Source organism: Macadamia integrifolia, chromosome 2, assembly GCF_013358625.1.
Source record: "Macadamia integrifolia cultivar HAES 741 chromosome 2, SCU_Mint_v3, whole genome shotgun sequence".
NCBI lineage: Eukaryota > Viridiplantae > Streptophyta > Magnoliopsida > Proteales > Proteaceae > Macadamia > Macadamia integrifolia.
Window position 1 is genome coordinate 6,704,248 of NC_056558.1, and position 5,487 is coordinate 6,709,734.

The 5,487-nt window shown below is 39.5% G+C and overlaps 1 pseudogene; it reads right to left on the reverse strand.

Annotated features, from left to right (window-relative positions):
* Positions 1-1,980: 1,980 nt before the first annotated feature.
* LOC122056959 lies at positions 1,981-4,149 on the reverse strand (annotated as a pseudogene).
* Positions 4,150-5,487: the final 1,338 nt, after the last annotated feature.

Here is a 5,487-nt window from a genome sequence, read left to right on the forward strand (position 1 = left end):
AATAGAATTCTTTCGTGCCAGTATTCCATCAGCAGCTTAGGGTAGCGTATCCACACCAACTTAGTTTGGGTATGGTCATCGTGAATACTAAACTCTAGGTGCCATTGCTGGAAGCGAATGATCTGTCTTTTCACCTTAACTGGGCCTCGTTTCCACATAGAAGACATATCCCCTTCAATTTCAAATCGAAACAGAATAAAGCCTTTTTCCCAAGGGGACGAAATTTACTCTACCTTTCAGGTTCCAGGTTTCCTTAGCAGCACTCCGCACATCATTCATCGATACAAATCGGAAGTTGACTCTTCCGATCAGCGCAAAGTTAAAGCTTTGCAGCTTCTCCTCGTATGCCTCTTGAGGAATTACTACCTTGGTGAGGGGCCCTGCATGAATCGGATCAGGTAGGTTTTCGATGTTTGACAAGGACCTCTTAGTCACCGTAGCATAAGAGTTCTTCCTCGGGCCACTCCCAACATCCCTGGTTGCAGGTAGTGCCTCAATGGTAGCCTCCACCCTAAGCTGCGTCTCACTCTCTGACGCCGTAGAACCGTCTGAGTCTATTCCTGCCTCATGCAGTACACCAGGGTCCTCCACAGGTTCGTGGAGGGGATGGTCCCTTTGTGCAATCGACCAAAAATCTGTAATTTTTTGTTGTTTACCCCTATCTAGCGACCGGTCCCCATGGGGGTAAAGTATATCTCCCGCATAATTGTTTTCCACCGCCTCAGAGCTTCTCTCTCGTAATTTTTCCTTTCAGATAATCTTTCCCTACATCTATTGTCTCCGACCCATCATTAACTTTGATACTTCCCTATACATAGTTCACCTAGTCTTTATGTTGAAAACAAGATGAAACATTTGATTGCTTACCTAGGACTTAGTTTAAGGGCCAAGGAATATAATGCTAATAACACAAAAACCTTAAAAAAAAAAAAAAAAAAAAAAAAAAAAAAAACTACAAATAATTCACTAATGTCCAATATAGTTGCAGTTGGTTATTTGAATCAACTATACCATTCGACTTTGTTGAAGGCCCATGAGGATATTATTAGTCAAAATGAAAATTAGGCTCACGAGGTTACATAAATCTCAACCAGAAAATAAAGAAATTATATAAACCTATAACGAGGTCTATGCCATAAATCACATTCTAAATCAAAAGAAACAAAAACTGGAGTAGCATCCCAGGTGTTTGAAATACGAGTGACTGCTGCGTGTTTTGCTAGCTTGTCCACCTCCCTCCACACATGTTTAATCTCTCTACGAACAAGCTGTCGCATTAAGAGCATGACATAGTTTTTAAGAATTTTCACACTCCAAGTGGCCAGAATCTTACAATTTTTTCCACTACCAACATAGAATCCAACCAAATTGCAACCTCAAGGAAGCGATCTCTCTCCAAACATAGAGAGATCCCCCTACAAATAGCAAGAAGTTTTCATACTCAGAATTGAAAGATCTCCCCCTTCCCTTGCATAAGCAAGAATAGGCTCACCGCTAGCATGACAAATCAAACCACCATATGAAGCTCTACCATTATTTAAGGCTCCATCACATTGTAACACAACCATAGAACTGGAGGGTTGAGCTGGAAACAAGCTTTAGGGACTTTAATAGCCCATGACACTTTTTTCGCTAAAAAGTCATTTGTATTAAAAGAAAAAGAGAAAATATAAACAGTGGCAAGATTGCCAACTACATCAAACTTTATTGTTGTTGTGTATGTAACCTTTGCATGCACATACTAACAATGGCACGAATCTAAACACACCCACACACATACAAAATGCATAGAACAGATACAAACATTTACAGGATTAAGCCATCATCTGTTGGAATTCATAGAAACCAAGAACACTGTGAGTGCCAACACCCCCGCCCCCCAAAAAAATCCATACCATGTTTATTTTGTCCCAATTATTATGATTAAAAACATAATTAATTGAGTGATAGCATACAGCTGTTTATAGCCCTTATTATAACTCATCTTCCTTCATGAGTGCCAACCCCAAGATAAATGTCCTTGGTCCGATGTAGCTCTTTGACCACATCATTTATGTCCATTCGATTCCATGGTGATTCAACTGAGCAGGCAACTCCAATTTTGATAACTAAATTAAGGCACTCTGACACTCTATCCTTCATGCACGTTCTACTTTCAGTGATGTGGCTTACAATTGTTGCCTCATTTTCATCTTCTTCTATCGAGAGAAGTGATGGGTCAACGATCGCCATCACTCCATCATTCAAAGCCTTCTCAGCCCAACAGTGAAGATTAAAATTATCTTTGAACATTTCATAAGTAGGTCGCTTCATTGTAAACATCTCTGGCAAGAGAATCCCATAACTATAGACATCACCATATGTTGAAACATCAGCACCAGCACCAGCACCAGCACCAGCACCAGCACCATCCTCTAGAAGTTATCTTTCTTAGGTTAGTATTCTTATAACTAGTGAAAATAGGAGCAGAATTTATTGGTCTCAACTAGAAGAATAACTATTTTTTGGTAAATCAACTAGAAGAATAATATGACATTGAAATAAAGTAACTTTAAGGTTTGCGGTGGAATAGGTAAGACAAATATCATAAGCATAATACTAAGGTAAGCTCAATCACAACTTTCAAAAGAAGTGGAAAAAAATTACTAAATCAATGAAAGAGGTACTCACTTGGTGCAATATATCCAATGGATCCCTTTATTCCGATTGAGCTTGTGTGATTTTGAGATCTATTTGTGGATACTGAAAGAATTCTTGATATCCCGAATCACCCAAATGTGCAGTCAAATCACCATCGAGAAGAATATTGCTTGGCTTTAGATCACAATGAATAATTTGCGTATGACAATGGTGGTGAAGATAATCCATTGATGTTGCCATATCAATGGCAATATTCAATCTTTGAACAAGATTTAAATGTCTTTTTTCATCTTGTATGCCATTTGCATGTGGATGTAACCACCTCTCCAAATTCCCACTAGGCATGAACTCATAAACTAAAACCTTAAACTCATTGCCTTCAAATCCTATACTTGAGAAAGATGTTAAGATTCTTACAAGATTATGATGTTGGATGTTTCTCAAGGATTCACATTCAATCATGAAACACTTAGAAGCACCTCTTTGTCTAATGTTAAGGACCTTTATTGCAACAATAGTTTCCCCATGATTGAGAACTCCTTTGTACACAGAACCAAAAATCCCCACTCCAATCAAATTTGTAGAAGAAAACTTATCGGTTGCTTTCAAGAGTTGGGCATAAGAGATATTAAAATGATGACCCTCTATCAAAAGGAAAGTGGACTCTTTCTTTTCTTTTCTTCTCTGGTAGATAATGAAAAAAAGAGTCCCAAAAATCAAACATAGAAAGCTCCCAAAACCACATAGGATGCCTATCAACTTGAAACCATGAGGCCTGTCATCTTCTTTTGATTTTTGAGTTTGACATGCTGGCAAATGAAGTTATGGTATACCTCCACAAAGCTTATTGTTTCCAATGACTGAAACTACACTCAAATTTCGAAAGACTCCATCTGTTGGTACTTCACCCTCCAAATGATTAAATGATAAATTTAACTTTTGTAAAAAATTAAATGTATCCAAATATTTTGGAATAAAACCAGAAATATTGTTGTGTGAAAGATCTAAATCTTGAAGACCTCTTAGAGACTGCATAGACAATGGAATAGATCCTTGAAATAAATTTCCCTCCATAAAAAGATGCTCTAGGTTTGTACAAGCACCAAGGATGCTAGGAATTTCCCCCCGACAACATGTTCTCAGAAACATTTAGGATTCCAAGATTTTCCAATACACCCACTTCCAAAGGAAAGGAACCAAAGAAAGAATTTCTACTCAAGTTTAACTCTATTAATGTGGAAAGAGCAAATACCTCTCTTGGGATGCTACCATTAAAAATTTTATCGAAATGGTACACGCGTAACAAAGATTTACGATTCCAAGACTTGAAGGTATTTTTCCTTGCAAGTGATTCTCAAATAAAGAGAGTTCAATCAAGAGTGTCAAGTTTCCAAGAGAAGAAGGGATTGGCCCTATGAATCTATTCCCAGTTAATGTGAGTGTATTAAGTATTTGAAGTCCCCCAATTGAAAATGCCTCTTGAGACTTGAGAGCGACAGAGATGAACATGTCTGAAGGCCCTCTCATGCACACAGGGGACGATCCTGGAGGTGGCCTCCCGTCGGATCAGGGAAGGCAACTCCGGTTAACAGACTTTTGGAAGCCTCCGTCATCCTTGGAGCAGGCTACTTCTGATGGGGGAAAGGATCCTTCCCTTACAGCGAATAAATCTTTTGCCTCCATAGTTGGTGATGGTACTAAAGAATCTGAAAAAGGGTTTCTCCTGAGAATCCTATTCCAAAATCATATGCTAATGTAGTGGGTAATAGTCTGTCAATGGTGGATGATCTGCCAGATCCAGTTCATGTAGAAGACTCAACCAAGGTGATCATCCCCCAAGAGGCATACGAGGATCATTTAAACAGGTATCAGTTTGCCCTGATCGGCCGGCTTAATTTTCGGTTGCTTTCCTTGGATGATGTTCGCAAAGAAGCTCGTGAGAGGTGGAGACTCAAGGATACAATGAAGATGATGCCCATGGACAAGGGCTTCACAATTTTTCAGTTTGAATCAGAAGAAGATATGGCTCTGATGTGGAGACGAAGTCCGATGGGAAATTAGTTTCTCAGGTTTCAAAGATGGCATCCAGACTTCAACATACATGAAAAAATGATCAATAAGGCCCTAGTTTGGGTGCGTTTCCCTGATCTACCACTGGAATATTGGCACGAGAAGGTATTACTAACCATGGCAAAGGTGGTAGGGAGGCCAGTTGGGCTTGACCAATGCACCAGGAATGTAATATATGGAAATTTTGCTTGGGTTTTGGTGGAGATGGAGGTGGCGGCCCTAAGACCTGAAGAAATTCAAGTGGAACACAGACAACCTGGGACTGCGAACTTATTTGTTTTCAAGCAACAATTGATCTATGAGGACTGATTGGGGATATGTGGTTTCTACAAAAAAAAAAAAAGGGGGCACCAACTGAAAGATTGCCGAGAGAAGAAGGCCTATGATGAACGTCGGAACACTTTGGACAAGATTAGGATCCCAGGAGCAGTGTATGGAGAAGATAGAGTCAACTTGGTAACGAGTAACTCACCTGGTCGTGCCATGCATTTTTTGGAAAGAGATGATCACAATATTTCAAATTCCAATTTGAATTTGAATATTGCCTCTCATATCTCTCCTAGTGCTGAAAGAGGGGAGACAGGTGTATCAACTCCTATAAATGACGTTTCTCGGTTACCCAATGTGGAGGAAGGAGAGATTTTAATTGATTTAATTGACACAAATCCTCAGTCCATTCTGCACACTTTGGGTAACTTGGGATTAGATCATGTGGGGGAGGAATCAATTAAGGAAGCTTCTCTTGGTGAGGAGGTGCAGGTTAGGGAAGAAACAAAT